The sequence below is a fragment of the Panthera uncia genome (assembly GCF_023721935.1).
Source record: "Panthera uncia isolate 11264 chromosome A3 unlocalized genomic scaffold, Puncia_PCG_1.0 HiC_scaffold_11, whole genome shotgun sequence".
NCBI lineage: Eukaryota > Metazoa > Chordata > Mammalia > Carnivora > Felidae > Panthera > Panthera uncia.
The window spans coordinates 54,472,856-54,495,383 of NW_026057578.1; the positions used below are offsets into that span (position 1 = coordinate 54,472,856).

A 22,528-nucleotide genomic window follows, 5' to 3' on the forward strand; every position below is an offset into this window, starting at 1 on the left:
AGAAAAAAAACACATTGGTGACTACCTTAGTAAGTGTGTAGTAGAACACTTCTTCTAAGCTTAACAGAAAAGAGGCAATAGAAAGCAAAAAATTGATTAACTTGGCTAAAATGTAAAATTTTTATACTAGAAAAGTAATGCAAGAAAAGCTTTAAAGATAGACCGGAATTAACCTCAGAAAAGTACTTTTTGTTATAGACAAATGGTTAATATCTCTAAGCTAAAAAAATGGATGAGAAGCTGAAAAGGACAAAATAAATAAGGGGGAAATATACAAACTAGTAATAATGTAGTGAATGCAAATGGCCAGTGAGCATGATACTATTCACCTTTGCAAATGATTAATGTCAATGCAATGTTAGTTTAAATAAGATATCTTTTTTGTTGTTTCTTTCATTGACGGAGATGAAAAAAAATCAAGATTCCACCGTGATGGTAAGGGTATGGGGGAAAAAGGCTTTGCAATACATTCTTGGGTTCAGTATTTTTGGAGGGAAGCTGGTGGTACAGATCACATTTATAGATGCAAATACCTTTTGTAAATACTGTCATCAACCTGACATCTTGGGCATTTAGTTTATAGAAAACCAACATAAAGATGTTCCTTGTGGACCCCATGAGTAAAAATTAGCGCCGTAAACAACAGAAATAGAAAAAAAAAAAGATGGTCCCCACTGCAGTGAAGAGCTGGAAACCGTCTCAGTTCTCATCAGCAGGTTTTAATTTTATTTATTTTATTAAAAATTTTTAAAGATTTTTATATTAATTCCACTCAGTTAACATATCGAGTAATACTAGCTTCAGGTGCACAATATAGTGATTCAACACTTCCATACATCATCCTGTGCTTATCAAGTAGGTTTTTTTAGCCCATTTTATGGAAGTTGACACGTAAAATCTGTGCATATTTAATGTATACAACTTGGTGAGTTTGAGGATAAATGTAGACCCATGAGACCATCACTGACAGGATCATAGCCACAGCCACCACCTCCCAAAGTTTCTTCCTGCATTATTACCACTATTATTTTATTTTTTTTGTGGTAAGATCACTTAGCACGATATCTACCCTCTTAGCAAGTTTTCAGTGTATAATAGCCAAATTCTGGAAAGAGCCTACATGTCCATCAACTGATGAATGGATAAAGAAATTGTGGTTTATATATACAATGGAATACTACTTGGCAATGAGAAAGAATGAAATCCCGCCGTTTGCAGCAATGTGGATGGAACTGGAGGGTATTATGCTAAGTGAAACGAGTCAGGCAGAGAAAGACAGATACCATATGTTTTCACTCATGTGGATCTTGAGGAGCTTAACAGAAGACCATGGGGGAAGGGAAGGGGTAAAAAAAAGTTACAAACAGAGAGGGAGGGAGGCAAACCATAAGAGACTCTTAAATACAGACAGCAAACTGAGGGTTGATGGGGGGTGGGAGGGAGGGGAGGGTGGGTGATGGGCATTGAGGAGGGCACCTGTTGGGATGAGCACTGGGTGTTGTATGAAAGCCAATTTGACAACAAATTATGTATAAAAAAAAGAATTGTTAGCTATAGGTACTGTCTTATACAGTAGATCTCCAGAATTTATGTATCTTGAGAAACTGAAACTTTGCACGCTTAACCATCACCTCCCCGTTCCCCACCCCCCCCCGCACCCCTCCCCCAGTAGGACTTGATAAAATAAGTTGTGATGTATCCATATGATGGTTTTCCAAGGAGCCATTGCAAGAGAGGTAGAGTTTTCAACATTGATATAGATTCTAAGTGCTTTGTTTTTTTTTAAGCAAGCTTGTAATTATGTTTGTTTTCCTCTTTTATTAACAAACCCATCTCCTAGCTCCGTGAAGGTGCACGATAACTCACCTCACTGCCAGCCTTGTACAAATGATGGCTGTTCCGTGCCTTTACAAGTTGTACTTATTTATTTTTACCAGAGATATTACATCTAACATAGAAGACCTGAAACATATAACTCCATGGTTTCGAACCATGGACTTAAGTTTGTGTGTGTGTGTTCACACCTGTGTGTGCACAGACATGTATGTTTGTACGCAGGTACATGTGTGCATGCATGTCTTTGTGCCTATGAGTGTCCAGTCCTTGGATAGCCTGTCGCCTAGCTGAGGATGCTGCCACACCCCAGCTACCTGGAGAAGTTGTGTTCCTTTTGAAGACAGATTTAGGGCATTAATAAACCAAGTAAAAACATCAGCTGTCTCTCTGAGGATCGAACCTTTCTACCTGTAGGACTCTTTTATCTGCTGAGTGGAGCAGCATGGGATGTGCAAGCCAAGGGAAAGCACAGATGAGTCTGATAAAATTTGCCATTTGGCATGAAGGTCCGTAATCGTCACTCAGTCCTTGGAAAATTCTTGCCTTCCTTTTTGAGTTCTTCTGGGGTCTTGGCCACCTCTTCCGGTCCTTTGGAATTCCACCTGGTGACTACATCACTCTCCATTTTGTCTCCCTGCTCCTTCCATCCAGTCGGTCTGGTGTAAAAGGCAACGGTATTTCCAGCTGCGTGGGGTTCTCGGTCCTACTTACAGACCCAGGAGAGGTTGCTTGAGAGCAGTGACCGCCAATCTTTCCAGTTGCTCATCCTTATCACTAAAATATTTTGAGCGTAAACTTCTAATACATGCCTATTGATTGATTGATTGATTGTGCACCTCTACTATTGTCCTCATAGATTGTATACACTACAAAATATACATAAGAGTGAAAATTCAAAACGATGCCATTAATAAAGTATAGACGTTCTGATATTTTCTCGCTATGTCCCGTGACCAGTAGACCCGAGGGGGAAATGGCTTTGCAAGTCTAACTTTAGGGGCCTCAAGGGCACTGCAAACTCTTGGCCTCTCATCCAGGGCGAGGCTTCCTTCCCTAGTGATCTGCCTGGTCTAAGCTGCCCACTGGGCTGCTGCAGAGCACAGGACACAAGGTGCTGTTGCAAGTGACTTGAACGATTTTGTCTCTCGGAGTTTCTTTCATGCTCTGCCCCCCCCCCCCCCCCCCCCCCCCCCCCTTGCAGGTTTTCCCCTGCTCTTTAAGCCACACTGTATTCTCTTTCGTGTGCTCGGTTTCTCGGTTAACTCATACTTGGCCAACCCACTCCTAAGCCAAGCAGGCAATTCCAGCCCTGCCCTCCTCTGCCTCGTGGGCAGAGCCCCTATTTGGAAGTACCTTGCTTCCTCAGCCTTCTCGAACTGGGACTTGTTTACCTCCATCTGTACCAACGCTGGCTCGATGTTGCTATGGGTGGATGGTCTTACAGAACTGGTCCAAGGTCTTGAGGAGTTTGAAAAGCAAGGATGCAGAGACGTACAACATGGGCTGGACCTGTGTGACAGAACGGAGCCAACTGATGGGTGCCTCTGAGATGCAAGTCCCATGGGAGCAGAGAGTTTTCCTGAAAGTCCTCTATCCTTAGCAGCTAGAGCAGTGCCCGGCACAGAGGAAAGCCTCGTTGAGTGAATAAATGATACACATTTTTATCCTGGAGTGGTACCAATCAGGAAAGCTCTTCCATTGGTTGCTTCAGTTTGGGGTCTGAAAAAACAGCTCAATTCGCACGCAGGTTGTTCTTCTTCCAGACTCGGAAAAGGGATGCAGGGAAGCCAAGGTTCAGCTTTTGGGTGTAATCGAGTAGGCAACTAGACTATTGGGTAAGAAAGGCTTTAATGTCATTTCCAGCAGTTTCTGTATCCAGCTGTGCTAGTCCCCATTGAGACTCCTTGCTTCCTCTGAGACTTGATTTCATCATTATGCTTTTTCCCCTTGTATCTCTGGACACATTTTTTTCCCTGCTGACTTGTGCCCCTCTGCCTCAAAAATCTCTTAGCTCCCCCCTTATTCTGCCCCCCACCCCCTGTCACAGATGAACTTTTGCTCTGGGCTTCCTTTCTATTGCACCCCCCTCCTCATTCTAAAGGAATTAAAACTTAAGTAAGGTTTTTAAAGTTTATTTTTTTTAATTTATTTTGAGAGAGATAGAGAGCAAATGGGGGAGGGGCAGAGAGAAAATGGGAGACAGAATCCTAAGCAGGCTCCACGCTGTCAGCGCAGAGCCCGATATGGGGTTCAAACTCACCACTGCGAGATCATGACCTGAGCAGAAACCAAGAGTTGGACACTTACTTAACTGAGCTACCCAGGCACCCCAAGTACTTTTTATTGTGGTGGAAAATGTAACGTGAAATTTACCATCTTAACCATTTGTAATCATATATCTCGGTAGCTTTAAGTAAATTTACATCGTTGTGAAACAGACTTCCAGAACTTGCAAATCTGAAACTCTATACCCATGAAATGATAACTCCACTTTCCCCTTACCCAATCCTTGGTAACTGCCATTTTAATTTCTGGGTCCATGAATTTGATTATTTTAGGTACCTCATGTAAGTGGAATCATACAGTATCTGTATTTTTGTGACTGGCTTATTTCACTTAGAGTCGTGTCCTCAGGTTTATCTCTGTTGTAGCCTGTGACAGGATTTTTTTCCTTTTTTAAGGTTGAATAATAATACTTCATTGTATGTACAAATGATATTTCCTTTATCCATCCATCTTTCAATAGACATTTGGGTTTCTTCCACCTCTTGGCTATTGTGAATAATGGTGCCGTGAACACGGGTGTGCATGTATTTCTTTGAGACCCTGTTTACAGCCTTTCGAATTTATACCTAGAAGTGGGATTGATTGTTAGATCATATGGTAGTTCGGTTTTTAATTTTTTGAGGAACTTCCATGTTGTTTTCTTCTGTCATGTCTGGCCCATTTTACAGTCCCACCAAGAGCACAAGAGTGTTCTTTGCTAGGGGCGCCTGGGTGGCTCAGTCGGTTAAGCGTCCGACTTCGGCTCAGGTCACGATCTCGTGGTCCGTGAGTTCGAGCCCCGCGTCGGGCTCTGGGCTGATGGCTCAGAGCCTGGAGCCTGCTTCCGATTCTGTGTCTCCCTCTCTCCCTGCCCCTCCCCATTCATGCTCTGTCTCTCTCTGTCTCAAAAATAAATAAAAACGTTAAACAAAAAAATTAAAAAAAAAAAAGAGTGTTCTTTGCTAACATTTGTTATTTTCTCTTTTTTTGATAGTAGCCTGCCTGATGGGTGTGAGGGGATAGCTCATCGTATTTTTCATTTTTTGTGGCACCTCCATACTGTTCTCCACAGTGATCGCTCTGTTCTACAATCCCACTAAGAGTGTACAAGGGTTTCAACTTCTCCACATCCTCACCAATCCTTGCTGTTTTCTGTATTTGTTTTTCTTTTGATTTTGTTGTTTTGTCTTGATGGTAGCCATCCTAAGGGGCATGAGGTGAGATATCCCATTGTGGTTTTGGTTCACATTACTCTGATGATTTGTGATGTTGAGCACCTTTTCATATGCTTATAGGCCATTTGCTTGTCTTCTTTGGAGAAATGCTTATCCAAGTCCTTTGTTCACTTTTTACTTGGGTTATTTATTTTTTTAATTTTTAAAACAATTTAAAAGAGTTTTTATTTAAAATCCAGTTAGTTAACTTACAGTGCAATATTAATTTCAGATGTGCAGTAGAGTTGTAGGAGTTCTTTACGTATTTCGCCTATTAACCCCTTATCAGATATATGATTAATGAATATTTTTTTCTATTCTGTAGATTTCCTTTTCACTCTGTCGATTGTTTCCTTTAATGTGCAGAAGTTTTAAAGTTTGATGTAGTCCCATGGGGCGCCTGGGTGGCTCGGTCGGTTAAGCGTCTGACTTCCGCTCAGGTCATGATCTCATGGTCCGTGAGTTCGAGCCCCGCATCGGGCTCTGTGCTGACCGCTCAGAGCCTGGAGCTTGTTTCAGATTCTGTGTTTCCCTCTCTCTCTCTGCCCCTCCCCTGTTCATGCTCTGTCTCTCTCTGTCTCAAAAATAAATAAACGTTAAAAAAAAAACTTTAAAAACAATAAAGTTTGATGTCGTCCCAATGTTTAATGTAGTCCCAATTGTCTATTTTTGTTTTTGTTACGTGTGTTTTTAGAGTCATGCCAAGAAATCATTGCCAAATTCCATGTTGTAAAGTTTATCCTCTATGTTTTCTTCTGGTAGGTTTATGGTTTGAGGTCTTAAATTGAGGTCTGTGATCCGTCTTGAGCTAATTTTTGTATATGCTGTAAAACAAGGGTCTGACTTTGTAATTTTGCATATGGATATTTAGTTTTCTCATCACAATTTATTGAAGAAACTCTTTTCTGCACTGAGTGATCTTGGCACCCTTGTCAAAAATCATTTGACCGTGTACACAGAGTTTATTTCTGGGCTTTTTATTCCATTCCATTTGTCTATATGTCTGTCTTTATGCCAGAATCACACTATTACTGTAGCTTTGTAATAGTTTGTAATAGCTTTTGTAATAGTTATGAAATTAGGAAGTCTCAACCCACCAGCTCTGTTCTTTTTCAAAATGGTTTTGGCTATTTGAGATCCATTAAGTTTCCATCTGGATTTTAGGATTTCAAAACATTTTTTATATACTGCCTTTGGGATTAGGTAGGAATTGGGTTGAATTGGTAGGTTGTTTTGAATAATATTGACCTCTTACCAATGTTATCCTCCAATTCATGAACATGGGATGTTTTTCCATTTTTTTTGTGTGTCCTTAATTTCTTTCAGGAATGTTTTGTAGTTTTCAGTGTACGAGTCTTTCACCTCCTTGGTTGGTCTAATTTCTAAGTATTTTATTCTTTCTGATGCTATTATAAAGGGGGTTGTCTTCTTAATTTACTTTTTGGTTCTTCATTGTTAGTGTATAGAAACACAACTGATTTTTGTGCATTGATTTTGTATCCCACTACTTTGCTGAATTTTGTTCATCAGCTCTAACAGTCTGTGTGTGTGTGTGTGTGTGTGTGTGTGTATGCAGTCTTTAAGGTTTTCCACATATGAGATCATATCATCTGTGAACAGAGATAATTTTACTGTTCCCTTTCTAATTTATATGCTTTTAATTTTTTTCTTGTCTGATTGCTCTGGCTGGCACTTCCAGTACTATGTGAATAGAAGTGGTAAGATGGGGTATCCTTCTCTTGTTCTTGATTTTAGATGAAATGCTTTCGGTCTTTAACCATTGAGAGATGTGAGCTTTTCATAGACAGTCTTTACCATGTTGAGGCAGTTTCCTTCTTTCCTACTTTATTTAATTTTTTGATCGTGAAAGGATGTTGATTTTTTTTTCAAATGCTTTCTCTGCATCAATTGATAATATCATGTAATTTTTGTCCTTTATTTTGTTAATGTGGTGTATTTATGCCCTTCTTAACGTAGTTCTGGATCCTGTTAAATATCTCTTCTCAATCTTCAGCTCTCTGACAATACTCCAAATCTTCAATAACACCGTGGGTAAAGATTTTTGTCAATGTTATATGTTGTGATACAGTAATTTTAAAGACATATTTGATTCCTCTAGCACTCACTATTCTGAGTTTTGTTTAAGAGAGCGTGACTCTGTTCAGAAATGATCACCCAGCCCTCTATTTACAAAATTTCTCTCTGATTTTTCTTTGGATTCTTCACTACCTTTCATCTCTTCTCAGTTCCCTAAGTAACCTCCTATGTATCCCCTCAAAATATCATTCTGAAATCTTTTCCTTTTTTGTGAAACTGCTCAGTACGGTGACTCATCACTGAGATAATATTAAAACAGTAGTAACTGGAACTTGACATTCCCCTGGATGCCAATACTACCTTCTTATTTTGGGTATTTTCTGAGTCTATGCAGCTTAAATGCAGGTGTTAAGCACATCTCTGGTGACTGGTGCAAAAGAAAACAAACAAACAATAAAACAAAAGGATAATACATGGACCTAGCAGATATTTGGTAAGATGGGAATTTTATTTTTAAAATCAGACTATACTTTCAAACTTAAGATCACTTTATCCATGCTTTATTTATAGATGTAATCCGTTCCATTCAGAAAGACATGCCTAGAGAATTAGGTCATGCATGGAGGAAGAAGAGCATGGAACATAATATAAGAACATGAATCAGGAGAACTGTCTTGTCCTCACTGATATTTGTGATCCCCAAGCTCTGTGTGTGTGTGTGTGTGTGTGTGTGTGTGTGTGTTGGGGGGGGCGTGTGTGTATGTGCTTTTTGTTTGCTTGTGTGCTTTGAGAGGCTGGAAGTAGGTAGCGATGAGGGTAAAACAGAAGGGGAGTAGCACAAGCTCATTCCCAAAATGCCGTCTTATAATTATTTTCTAAATACTGTTATAATCACACTTACCTGCTAGTCGATCACAGCGATACTGATGAAAATGGCATATCTAAACGGGACAGTTTACATCAAGTTTTCTATCGGAGGCCCATGAAAGCCAGCTAAAAAAATTTTCATAACTTCAGCTAGGACATTTTTTAATTAGGTAATTGGCAGTTGGGTCTCATTTCACCTTTTTGAGAGTTTTGTGTGTTGTTTTTAAAGACCAAAAGCCTTTCCTCTCTCATTGATGTCAAAGAAATAGGTGCCTGCCTAACCCTGTTATTTTATGGGTAAAATAGTTCAGTCTTTATACCACTATTATAAAATTCTGGTGTCAATAATTCAGTTATAGGGCCTACATAGAATTTCCTATGAGAAACCCATACAGACATCCCAGTCAGCTTGCAGTAGATGATTTATCATTGCCTACAGCACTAGAAACTCTTCATCCCTTGAAACCTGGGCTGGAAAACTGAAACAGGCAGGGAACCCCAAATTCAGAATTCTTTCCTGAAATTGCCAAGCAAGTGGGAATCGCCTGAGTTCTCCGAGGTGTTAGGTTGAACTCGTTCTAATCTCCGGTGTGAACTCGGGTTTTCTGCCCCTCCGATGGGGTTGCCGCAAGCATGATGCTCTTTGTCATGGGGTGATTGTACTCATTGAATGCAGCCGAGCTACAGGAGTGTTGAATTTACCTTCAAAACCTGGCTTTGTGGCTTCCCCAAACCCCAAACAAGAATTCTTCGGGAAGAGCTCCTTCAAGAATTTTTGCTTGGCTGGTCCAACTCCCAGGGGCTGGTCTGTGGCGGGATAATCTCTTGTAAGGGTGTTAGGTTCTGTCTTATTTCCTGTTACATCCAAGCTCTTTGCTGGGAACAGATTTTGTGTGGGTACAGCCACGGTGATCACCTCCAAGAAACGGATGGGGTTTAACAGTGGTAGGAAAAAGGACAAAGTAAAGTCCTAATTTTGTCCTACTACAAGTGCCAGTATCTGAAGAATTATCATAAGTCATATGAATTTAAAAGATTATTTTGACAACAAATAACACAAGTATGTTGGGTCCCCTTGTTACTGAAAACCACTGGGCTGTGTTGCTCAGAAAGAGAAAGGGGAGAGTCTTGGCCCACAGAAAGGACCCCCCAAGAGCTCGTCAGGCTCTTGCCCAATTTTTGTTCACTCAGCACCGTCCTTTCAGGATTTCTGTTGACTTAGGGAAGTGGGGGTAATTAGCTCCCTGCTGCTTCAGGAACTCTCCGTCCACGTGTTCTCTGACCATCACAATTTGGAACAGAGTATAAGCCTGAGAAAAAAGGCTTGATCAATCATTGGTCAATTAACCCAATTCAGGAACCGGTTAAGTGGCCTGGCAGGGTGGCAAGTGACGTCCAGGCATCTCCCACAGTGGGTGCGACCTTCTCTCTCCTCTCTCTTTCCCTGACAGCTGGGCTTCCAGAATGCAGATGTGGGGCCACCTTTTTGACACACAGTGGTAATTTTGGCTAGAAGGAGAACATCTGGGGAGCTTCCTGTGGCAATCTCTGGAGGCTGAACGAGATAATCAGGCTTAGCAAATTGGGTTGACTAGACAATGAAATATTTATTGTGATTCCTCCTTTTTTTTTTTTTTTTTTTTTTTTGTTCAAAAATCCTTGTCATCCCTGGGCTGAAGTCTGTATACATGACAGGAATTCACAATTAGATTAGAAGTGGCCTGCTACCACTTACTGATGACCTCAACCTACGCAGGCAGAAGGCAAGTGATTGTGCCTGCATACGGGCTCCGTTTAATGGGTTTTCCCCTAATAAAACAGAAAAGTCCATGAAACAAAAGAACGCAATTCAGAAAACCAGCCTGTGTGATAGTCTTTCACTAGTTTTTGGTGCATGAAATATTTTCTTATACGGGTAAAAAGAGAGGCAAACAACTTTAACGTTGTTATAAGATAGACTTTTTACTTGAATAAGGTTTAGTCTTGAAGATATTTATTTTGGGGGCACCTGGGTGGCTCCATCGGTTGAGCGTCTGACTTCAGCTCAGGCCATGATCTCACTGTCCATGGGTTTGAGCCCCGCATCAGGCTCTCTGCTGACAGCTCAGAGTCTGGAGCCTGCTTTGGATTCTGTGTCTCCCTCTCTCTGTGCCCTTCCCCTCCTCATGCTTTCTCTCTCTCTCTCTCTCTCTCTCTCTCTCTCTCTCTCAGAAATAAATATAACGTTAAAAAAAAAAAGATATTCATTTTTAAGTTTACCTTGAATGTGTACCAAAAGCATTGTGGGATTACTAGGTGATTCAGACCAAAGTGCTGATTTCCCTTTAAACATTTAGATAATGGAAGAAAAATGTAGCTACATCTGCCTTGTGTGGTTAGTGACCAACTACTCTTTTTGAGTTAGTTGATTAGGTCTTGGCTGTATCCTTGAGCCACGTCGCATAACAGTGGAGAAGCCTTACAGATTTGTCATCAAAGAGGGCTCAGCTTTCTGCCCAGGGTGGACGACTCACACTAATTAGTAATTTGGCACCTAAAAGTTTCAATCAATCAGCAATCAACACTGATTGCAGAGAAAGCTGAAGGTTCCTCATCTGGGCGTAGCATGACATCTGCTTGGGGCCTCCCTTCCTGTCTCGCCCCAGTCCCTGCTACTTCCCAGGGGATCCCATGTTCCCGGGAAATCTTGGTGTTCCCCAAGCTGTCCAGATCACTTCTTCCTCCGTGACTCGTTTACACCTGCCGTGTACTCCTAACTTTGCCCTTTGGGCAACCTCCTGCCTATCTTCTCTTGGAAAGCCCCTGTTTCCATCCTTACTTCCTCCTCGATACCTTTCTGAGCAATCCACCTTCCTACCATATTGTACGCTGAGAAAGGCATCTCTCCTTTGGGGTCCCGTGTCCTCCTCCTCGTGGTTCCAAAATATCACTTTTTCTTCTTACAACACCCCCCAGATATTTATTTAGTGAGGGCCTCCCCTGTGGTAGGCATTCAGATAGATTACACGCAAGACACGTAAAAAATGATGGTCTGTACCACAGGTTTTTATTTCTATTAAATTGTATGGCATATGATCTTGAGCAAACATTTATAGTCAATATTTGATAAAAAGTCCGATTCAATCAGGTAAATAAAGCATTAGAAAAAATAATTTCATTCCTTTGCTAAACTAAATCCATTAAGACCCTAACACAAGTAGAACCGAGGACCAAGACTCCTTAAAACAAAACAAAAGAAAACAGTGAGATCCATTGCACATTTGCATTTTCAAATTAATTGCTGCCCTAATTATTTGTCAGTAGAAGCATAAATTAAGCAAATATAACTTACAGTAAGCTTTTGGACACCCACAGGATTCTCCCCTCAAGAGTAAATTGTCATAAGGGCTCCCCATGACGGTTTATTTTTGCTGTCTTTCCACGATGGAGAAAAGAGAGAAGATTGGAAATGGGGCCGCGTGGAAATGAAACCGGGACTCCAGGTGAAGAGACAGACACAGGTAGGTCATTTTAATTTTCCCCTGTAAGGTGTGAGAAGGTAACAAGCGAGAAAGAATGTTGGGGCCAAAGATACGCTTTGGAAACCTTACTGAAGCTGCTCCTCCGTCCACATTAAGTGCAACTCCATGACCCCAACATGAAACCAAAAGGTGAAAAATGCAGTTAAGCGTGGCGTTGTCATTCATCGTGCCTTGCATAAATAGGATTGATTGGCTTGAGTATCTGCTCCATCTGCTTTCCCTTACACCATGTCAGTGGAGCTATAGGCATCTAGCACAGCTGGAATATTTTTTCTCTCACACAATCAGGCATACATTGTTGGTGATCTCTCTGAAAAGCTTATGAAACAACACAATGATGTTGAATAACAAACAGCTCCAAGTCTCGGCGACTTCCATCAACCGCCATTTTTGCCCACGCTTCCAGGGCTGTGGGTCATCTGTGGCTTGGCTGGACTAGGCTGGGTTCGGGTAGGCAGCTCCCCTCCACTGTGCTCTGCAGGTGCACGGGCCAGTCGCGACGATTGTTCCATGCTTCAGGTCCAATTCAGTTCTGTCTCACCGGACTCTCCTTCTGTAAGGGTCATCCGGAAATTATCCGGCTCCTGATCTTTTCAAGGTAGAAGGGGAAGCTCTCAGGGGAGTGAGCGTAAACATGCAGTGCCTTGCCACCTAGACTCCAAACTGGCTTATGGTCGTGTCTGCCCACCTTTCATTGGCCAAAGGAAGTCCCACTGTCAAGCTCCACATCGGTGCGATAGAGTAAATTCTTCCCATGGAGGTCAGTGTGTGCATGTGTGTGCGTGTGTGTGTGTGGGGGGGCAGGGAAATGAACATATGCCGAACAATAGTTTAATCTACTATATCTCTCTGTATTTAAGGGAAGACCTTCATTGTCTGATTTGGGCCTTCACACATGAATTATTTAAAGTTTGCCTTTCCCCGCCCCCCCCCCCCATGAGTTTGTTAATTAAAAATATGTTAGATTAGCCAGAAAGACCTCTCAGAAAGATAACTATATGGAAGATTCAGAAAGAGATGTGAATGAACCTCCAGCAACAGTGGCCGGATGTGACCCAAGTGAGTCTTGCCCTGCTGTTTGAAGAAGGGGGTCCGTTGGATATCGGTGTGCAAGTCTCATTTGGCTTCGAGACCATGCACTGAGCTGCCTGGTATAGACCAGACAGGCAGAGATTCTGCCTCAGCAGATGTGTGCGTGACTTCACTGCTCTGATTACAGCATCACCTCTCCCCTGTCACCAACTGGCAACCCACAGCAAAGGATGTTTTTCTGATCATTTTGCACTCATTAAATGCAGCTGTCACAACAGTGGATGCGAGGATGCATGCAAAACTTTTCTGCCACGTCAAAATAAAGCTGAAAAGCTTTTTTAAAAAAGAGCTGAAACCTTTGAAGCCTATTCTCAAGGAATATTGGAAATATTGCCTTTTGTCGGTGACAATTGGAAGTGTTCTGTCGCAACACAAATTAAATCTTGGGCCAGGCTAAAGAAGCACCAGCCATCAAAATTTTGCAGCAGAAAGCATTTGGCCAACCACTGGGGTTCCGTTGTATTACTCCTGGGTCCGAATGCCCTGGAGGGCATTCCCATTGGAGTGGCTGATCCCTGCTGATGGTTTTAATGGGGCACGGTAGTTCCCTGATTCTTGAAGAGATGCTAGCAGAATGAAATAATTGGGTGCCTCCTACATACCCTATTAGAGGAGACAAGTGGATTCTGGACCCGTGACGCAAACCTGCTGATTAGACTCTCAGAATGGAGGTGAGGGCCTTCCTTGACTTTGGCTCACTCATCGGAAGCCGTTTCGCCCACACACGGACCCGCAAAATGACTCTCCGCTCAGTAATGTGCTTCTTGACGTAGCATCTCCTAAACTTTCCTGGTGTTTACGAAGCTCCCTCCTCTATTTTGATCATTGCAGTGACCACTCTGTCCCTGCCATGGCACTGTCTGCTCACAGATCTCCACTAGACTGGGATTTTGAGAGTAAGGACTGGATTTATCATCATATGTGTGGCCCTAATGGTGTAATGCAGGGTTGCCCCCCCCCCCCCCCGGAAGGTGAAAGGCAGGAGAGAGGAAAGAAGGGAGGAAGGCAGTCAGTAGCATCAGACAGATTCAAGGAGTGGGGAGGCACATCTTGCAGCCAGATGTTGTTGGTGCCCATCAGGCCACAGAGATACAGATGTTTTCGCCTCGTCTCCTCCCCCCACTAGGTGTACCTCACAGGTCCCTGGGCCCGTGGGCAGTAATTGTTGATTAAATAATCAGAGAAAGCACTTATCCCTGGGATGAGCGTATCAGTCACGGTCCAGTCAGGAGAATCTGCCTCGCTCAGTAAGTTTTCCTTTGGACAGAGCCTAGAGGGGGCAAGAGAATGTGTCCCAGCCTCACAGCCATAACGCAGAGAAAGAAGAGCGGGGGCTCGGTGACAGGCACGGCGAGGGCCAAGTGGCTGGGCCGTCTGGGGGGGGTCCAGATCACTCTTCCATCACAAGATGTGACTCACTTCGGTGACCCAGAGCCTGCCGCACCAGCTGTGGGGTCTGATGACTACAGGCGCCTCCCTCGCCATCTTGTGATAGGGGATGATGCCACGAGAGACTTCAAGGACCAGAACCCAAGGCACTGAGATGCTGTCTTCTGCATGATGCCACATCAGTGAGCAAATCCAAAGACCAGAGAGAAGTGACGGGCGTAAAGGCACTGTGGGTGAGAACCTAGAATTCTCTGGTGGATTGGTTGCTGTCCCGGTACGGACCCAAGATCTGAAATAAGAGGTAGAGGCAGAGGATGAGCAAGGGCCGAGCCCAGAGTGTGCTTCGCTGGCTTGGATGAGCCCGCGAGGGAACAGGAGCCCGTGGGCCACACCACGCCCTGCCTCCTCCGGGAGAGTGGAGAACTCACTTCCTGGTTGCTTTGCCTCTGCACAAGTATATTTCGACCAGGTTTTCTTCCTAATTTGAATGTTTTGGATCTAGTGGATAAACAGTGATCAAGAAATCAGGAATCTCTGGTTGCGTGTCTGCGGTGTGCAAGCGACCGCTGGCTACAGAGCTAACTCCTTCCCTTCCTTCTGTGACTCACCTTGAACGTCCCCTCCGCAGAAGCCGTCCTTAAACACCCAGTTCGACGTTGCACTTCTCCATCATTTCCTACCTTAGGCCCTGGTTGTTTCCCCTGCCCAACGAGGATTAGAATTTATAATTAGTCCGCGTACCTGTTTAGCTGTTTGTCTGCCTCCTCGAGGAGGGCAAGGCCAGCATCTAGATCCTGACGCCCCGCCGCTGGCACGTCTTGGAAATGACAGATGAGCATGACTAAGTAAATGCACAGAACGTGTAGTATGAAACTAAATACGATCCACTCCTTTTTCTCAAAGGCTTTGCGATATCGGGAGGAGACACAGACCCAGAGAAGTAACAAAACAAGGCCTTGCAAGACAGTCCCTTTTTAGAGAGACACGGCAATGAACTCTGATAGAAAGCGCTGCCGGTGATCTTGGCAATGGTGTGAGGTCTTCGGCTGAGGAGCGGGAGCGGGGCAGAGTGGGTTTGTGGTAGGAACGCGACCGGCATCCCCTGGCTCCTGACCAATGCGCTTTGCGCTCACGGTGAATTTTGACCTCCGGTCAGCGTGTGTGTGCGCGTGTGCATGTCTGTGTCCTCAGCCTGAATCATCAGGTAGTTTTGGTGTCATGGAGGGTCCAGCCTGTCCAAGGGGACTTGCCCTAGATACCTTCTGGTTTGTCTCATTGTACTTCCATCGCTGTCTCCCCTGTCCCTCCTCTGGGGTGGTCCAGGTGTCTCTGTCACCCTCAGGGGGTGCCGGTAACTTACACCCATTCCGTGGGCGGCAGACAATATTTAATCATATTATCCAGGCATCTCTTAACAGTGCTTCTCTGCACCTTTCATTTTAATGAGAAAGCGCTCACCATTCAGTATCAATAGAGACAGTTTTGAGTATTTCCTGAGAACTCTTGGGGATAATTCAGAGGCCTCTGGGGTGTGGCGGAACCAAGGCTGGATCTCAGAGGGTTAACAATGCCCCCCTAGAAGGCGACCCCAGACACCGGCAGCTTATGTGGAGGGACCGGCCCAACCCCAGCCCTGAGAATTAGGGAGGGCAACCACCTAGGGTCGGGGGGAGTGGGGGAGGGACCACCCGGAACTCGGGGAGGCTTTAGAATTTATATTTTCATTAATGAATGCTTCAGAAAGTGTACTGTCCCTAATTCCCTTCCTTGAAAGATGGAAACTTTAATGTGCAGTTAATTAAATGTTGTGTTGATTTGCAAGCCCTGAGCTCTCAGAGGCCTCCGGGAGGTGGAGGCAAGTTTAGAAATCAAACAACGGGAGGACTGGCTGTCCCCGATCCGACCACAGAGCGAGTGGCACTGTTTGCTCCAGACGCCCGGGAGGCGTGCGAGGCGCCCCTGTGGCCAGGACCTGCGTTCTGGGCCCCGTGGTTCCCGCACGGTCTGTTTACCGTGGAGAGGAGCAGACCAGGGCCGTGTTGCCTTCAGGGGCATTATTATTTTTTTTTTCTTTCCTTTTTTTTTTTTTTTTTTTTTTCCTGGTGTTCCAGCACTTCTTTGTGCTGAGAGGAGCTGTATCATACTGGAATTCTTTTCACAACAAACTAAAGAACCCAGCTGTGGCGCTGGATACATCCCTGGAAGCCGCAGGGTTCTGCATGCAGTCGTTGATGGGGAGAGCAGTTCCGCTGCTAAGGTGGGCTCCATGTCCAATACAGTGCCAGCCGGCCCATGTGGGAGGGGGACATCCGAGTGGAACTGGGCCCTCGGAGGAAACCCAGGGCCTGATGGATATCCAGGTACGGAGGATCAGAGGCTGAGCAGGGAAGGGCCACAGGGCTCACCGTCCCTCACTGCCACTGATAGGCGGGGAGATGTGATCAAGAAATTCACTAGCCTGGTTTCGCAAGAGGAAGTCTGGTCTGCTCCAAACAGCGAGCACCTGTTAACAGTGACAACCTTATCATCCATTTGGCCCTGGCTAAAGGCACAACTTATGCAATTACCAAATGACATCTTGCAGGGTTATCTGCCACCAGAGCACGCTTTCCTAGACACCACGCCTGGCAAGAACAAAGCGCCGATACCTGATTAAGATACACTTGCGTCTCACTCTGACATCCGCAGTCCTGACTTGTAACTCTTCTGTGTGGTCATCTTGTTGAGGATGCCCCGGAAAGCTGGCAAAGTTTCCAGGATTGACTCTGGAAAGGGTTGGCGGTGCTACTATATTCTTATTATGAATAAAAATTTTAAACCCGAGCTGATAAACATATTTTTTTTCACGCTGAATTCATCAGGAATACATTAACATTTTCTAAAAGGTAAAGGCAGAAAAAAAAAAGAAAGAATTAAAAGGAGAACAACATTAGGATGTATTTGGCCATTAGGATCCCCGTTTCCATCAGCTCCTGTTTACGAGCCAGAACTTCACCCCGTATAACTAACACTTGGGGAATTAGCCTATGGAATAATTATCACTCCTGATGAACAGAGTAAGAACTTGTTCCCGTGTGTGTGCAGAGCCATTCATCCTAAGGAGGAAATCTGGAGTGAAAGCTCACAGCATATTTTACATAGGTCCTGTAAAAGGATCCAGGCAAAACAGGCTTTGCAACATTAGTTATGATCATATATGGAAAAAGCAGTTACTTTCTGTGGTGACATATGGCTGAGTTGGTACGATGCCCAGGAATCTCAGTGTCCCCCCCCGCCCCGCCGCCCCAAGAAGGGTGAGCCCCGGCCTCATCCTCGGCCCCGTTGTCATCGGGACCAACAGCACAGGCAGCCTGTGGAGACGTCGCCGGTGAAGAAAAACCACATCCAGGTGCACCACGACCAAAGCTGCTGTTGGGCTCTGGCGGTTGGCAGGTGCCACCGTCCCTGTCTGTGAAAATGATTCTTCCTAAATCAGGGAAATTGTGAATGGAGCCCAGGCCCATCTGCTTAAAATTCAGGCAGGGGGACCTCCCACAGTAAACAACGATGGCCAAGAACAATGGTAAGAAACACACCGACGCTTTTATTGTAATGGCGACTCTATCCTTCAGCGATGGGAATGTAGACTCTTTCTGCTGTTATTCTATAAGCAGCGTGGTTCCTTCCAAAATGTCTAACATGGCCCGGCAAAGAAATTGAGTTCTGTTATAGGAGAGACGGAGAAATATGACCCCCTGAGAGCATGGCGTTCGTTCACCCGCTCCCTCACCGATGTGCCCATGACCTGATTCAGTTAAGCCTCTGTGAGTGCCAACTCTTGATCTGCAGGGTATCCACTCCCGTGAGAAGGGCAGCAACTCACAAGAAAGCTACCGACTAATTCAGGCTTCAGTTATGAGGATACTTGAAGCGGGTGGGAAACCCCTTCCCCTTGGCCCTGGGGGTGGGGCTGGGAGGGACTAAGCCTTCTGTGTGACCCCGATTGCTGAAGGCAGGTGGGGAGGGCAGGGCCGCTGGGGTCGGCCCATTGGGCTGAGAGTCCTGCTCGGCTGCTTCCTAGCCACCTACGCCCGATGGATATCCCCAAACCTTGGCTTCCTCACTCACAAGACAGAGAAGCAAAGCCTCCTGCCTCCGAGACGTAATGAGGCTTCAGTGAGGAGTTGTATGGAGAGAGCTTTGCAGGACCCTGGCGGTAGGGAGTGCTCAATGGTGGTAGCACTGTGTAGCTGGGGGTGTGGGAGCCGGGTTTGGAGAGGGGTGGGGGTCCCTCTGGGTGACTTCAGGGAAGATGCTCTTAGCAGTGTGTTTCGTGAGGAATGCTTTGAAGACATTTTGGTGCGTGGGTTAGGAAAGGGAAGGGTGGAGGGTGTTGAGCTGTGCCCCAAAGATCAGTATGGAGGGTGGAGAGGCTTTGTGAAAGCCCCTCCTGGTGGGGTGGGGGGAGGAGAGGACCCGACTGGGGACTACTTGGAAAGTAAAATAGGAGGGACAGAGGAATGAGACAGAGAGGGAGAGATGGGAGGAGGCGGTCGGGGGTGGGGGGAATGAGAGAGACAGAGACAGAGACATATACAGAGAGATATACAGAGATATACAGAGAGATATAGAGAGATAGAGAAACAGAGGGGGAGACAGAGAGAGAAGGAGAGATATACAGAGATATCCAGAGAGATATCCAGAGAGATATCCAGAGAGATATACAGAGATATACAGAGAGATATACAGAGATATACAGAGAGACATAGAGAGATAGAGAAACAGAGGGGGAGACAGAGAGAAAGAAGGAGAGAGGAAAGGAGATGGGAAAATGGGGGGTGGTACGGGAGGGGGGCCAAGAAAGAGACAGGTACAGGGACAGAGTCAGAGTCCGAGAGATAGAGAAACACAGGGAGAGAGGTGGGGAAAGCGAGACAGAGAAAGAAATGGAGAGAGAGAGAGAGACAGCAAGGGGGACATGGGGGGATTTTCGTGATGGAGTTGGGGTTCACGACACCGACTGAGGCTAAGAATACAGCAGGGAGGGGGTGCCTGGCTGGCTCGGTCGGTAGAGCAGGCCACTCTTGATCTCTTGGGGTTATGAGTTTGAGTCCATGTTGGGTGTACAGATTCCTTAAAAAATAAAGAAAACTTAGGGGCGCCTGGGTGGCTCAGTCGGTTAAGTGTCTGACTTCGGCTCAGGTGGTGATCTCTTGGTTCATGAGTTAGAGCCCCGCTATGGGTTCTCTGCTGTCAGCACAGAGCCCGCTGTGGCTCCTCTGCTCTTTCTCTGCCCCTCCCCCACTCACACTGTCTCTCTCTCTCTCTCAAAAATAAATAAAAACATCTAAAAAATAATAAATACATAAAAATTAAAAAAAAAAAAGAACAAGAGTACAGCAGGGAGGAACTGAGTAGAAAGGGTGTGGGGAGGAGAGCCACCCTTTCATCCAGAGCAGAAACTGCCCCCTGATGGTGCCCGAGTGGGTGGAAGGCACTCGGCTTACCCCCAGTCCAGAAAGTCACTGCCGGGGGGGTGCCCGTGTGCCTGTTCATGTATTTTCAGCTTGTGCCCCAGCTGTGTGCCCAGATCGGGGCGAGGCTCCGGAGGGTGAGAGCACGCTGCCATCCGTGGAGCCGAGGAGGAACGCTGTGTGGTTTGGGGCTGAACTGAGTCAGGGGATCAGAGCTGAGAAGCAGGTGCTTCTCCAGGCATTCAGACTGCAGGTCTGTTTGGGCACAGCCGCATCCTCAGGCTCCATGTGCCCCCTTCCACCACCCCCCCCCCCCCCCCAACGCACCTGCTTCGGGGCTTGCAGGCGTCACCACGTTCACACGTTCACACATTCATCAGCACCCCAAGGAGCGCCTCCTCCTGCCGGGCGGGCTCAGTCCAGGACCCCACGGTGATCCAGGCAGACAGGGTCCCCGTCCTCTCTGCGCCTCCAGCCGGGAGAGGAGTTTGGTGCTCCAATCCTTTTTGCCACCCGTGGCCCGCCGGGTTGGATCTCTGGCTAGAGAAATTCCAGGCAGGTTGTGATTGGAAAACAAGGGGCTCATCCTCCCGCTTTGAAACCACAGCTGCTCTGCCTTCTGCTAGCGCTTCCCTTGGGCCTTGGCTTCAAAGGCCCCACAGAGCTGTTTTTAGGGGAGCAGCTCCGGGTTCTCCCACAAAAAACATGTTCCTGGGGAAATGCGAAGAGGGTGGCCTCAAAGAAGAAATGAGGATATTGCCTTTTCTTCTGCAGACTGGTGCAGACTCTTTAGCAGTCTAAACCAACGATTTCCTTTTCTTTTTAAGTTTATTTATTTATTTAGAGTGAGTATGCGTGTGTGTGTGTGTGTGTGTGTGGCGGGGCGGGGGGGGGGGGGGTGGTGCAGGGAGGGGCAGAGAGGGAGAGAGAGAGAAAGAGAATCCCAAGCAGGCTCAGTGCTGTCAGCTCAGAGCCCTACACCGGGCTTTGACTCACGAACCTTGAGATCATGACCTGAGCCGAAATCAAGGGTCAGATGCTCAACTGACTGAGCCACCCAGGCGCCCCTAAACCAACGATTTCCATAATGACTGGTGTGGCCTTAGCCGATGTTCTCCAGTGCTTTTTCCAAAAACACTCACAGAGCACTCTGTGCGGGGGCAGGGCCCGGGCTGTCAGTCAAGTGCACCACATCTCATCTAAGCTCCACCGCCAAGGCCTGTGAGGGCGGGAGGACAGGTGGACCCTTGAATAACACGGGTTTGACCTGGCACGTGGGTTTTTTTCAAATACATGGATTGGAAATCTTCTGGAGACCCGCAACAATTTGAAAAAACTCACAGACAAACCGTGTAGCCTAGAAATACGGCTAGAAATAAATAAAGAAATAAATAAAGAAAGCAGGAAAGAGAGAAAAAGGTGTTATTATTGTAAGAACGCAGCACGTGATACACAAAATCTGTGCCAATCGACTCGTTATATGATCAGTAAGGCTTCCTGGCAACAGTAGGCTTTTAGTAGTTAAGGTTTGGGGGAGTCAGAGTTCACACACGGATTTTCCACTCCTTGGGGGTCGGTGGCCCTCACCCTGGCACGGTTCAAGGCTCAGCTGTGTTTGAGAGTCTCTGTGGTCTAGGCAGGGGCCACTGGAGTTCAGAGAGGTTAAATAACTGGTTCCCGGTCACACGGCTGGTCACGGCTGGAGGTGACTTTTGAACTGTGATCTCTGGAGTCTGAGAACAGAACTCATTGTATTATCGCCTATCGCCTCTTCCATATTTCTTGATTTGCAATGATTTCATTTTCCGCTCTCCTTGGGCGCTTCAGCAGACTTCGGGGTGGGAGGGGGGAAGTTCAAGGAAGAGGTCCTGGGGGGAGGGAGAGGCTAGTGCTAACTTCACGGGCTATTTGTTAATCAAATGAGCCCTCTTCTCGCCTTCAAGTAGCATTCTCCACGTGCCCTGCACCTGGATTATCGTTCCTCTAAAAAACAGTGATGAGTGGCACGCAGTCCTCAAGCTTCAGCAAGACAACCCTTGATCTAGTAATTTCGGGCACGAAAACTTGCGTTCGGGTTGTTGAGCCCTATTGAACGCACACGCGCTCATTCCGGGGTGAGCTGGCCCTCCAGCTGTGGCCGACCCTGGCAGCTGTAGACAGAGGCTCACCCCAGCACTGTGACACCTGAGGCCTCGCACCTGCAGCCAGTGCCCCAGGAAAGAGTCAAGAGACACACACAGACTTCTCTCCTTCCCACACACATCCTCGCGGAAGGGTCCAGCGATTTCGTTCCCTTTTCGCTGTTTGAGAAGTAGTGGAGGAGGGGATCCCGGCTAGAAAAAACATTGTTGGTTTTCCTTCCCTGTGCTGTGAAGGTTTCTTGGGATGCTCTTAAATCCTCACCCAAAGGACAGGTCCGTTGTGTCTCCTCCACTTCCCTAGCAACCAGAAGTCAACCGTGGATCTCTGTCTTGTGTTCCTGCTCTGGGGTTGGACTTTAGTGGTTATTTCTCTCGGACTTGTTTGTCCCTCAATGGTGATTGAGCGAGAGGGCATTCTTCTCTCAAGTCCTCCTGTCTCTGCTCCTTCTTTACCAGTTTCCAGTGCACAAAAATGTTCAGATTCTGCATTTCGCGCTCCTTTGAACCAAGTTTCCTGTCCTCTGGCCTGCCATCCCCTCCCCCAGCAAAGCAGCCCACACGTCCTTCAGGAATGGGGCAATGGTAAAGGAGCGTGTGAAGCTTGGGCATATTTGTACACACTGAGAAGTATTTGATAGGTGTGTATTTATATATGTAATTCACAAATATATGGAGACTGTCCATGGTCCCTCCCTGCCTCCGAATTGTATTTC

The 22,528-nt window shown here is 46.0% G+C and overlaps 1 long non-coding RNA gene across 1 annotated transcript in view; it reads left to right on the forward strand.

The window, feature by feature from the left end:
- The window catches only part of LOC125936894 (uncharacterized), a 53,776-nt gene that overhangs the window by 27,636 nt on the left and 3,612 nt on the right, over window positions 1-22,528 (forward strand). The window contains exon 4 of the long non-coding RNA XR_007462167.1: window positions 11,574-11,719. This is a non-coding gene — a long non-coding RNA (uncharacterized LOC125936894). The remainder of the gene's footprint in view (window positions 1-11,573; window positions 11,720-22,528) is intronic.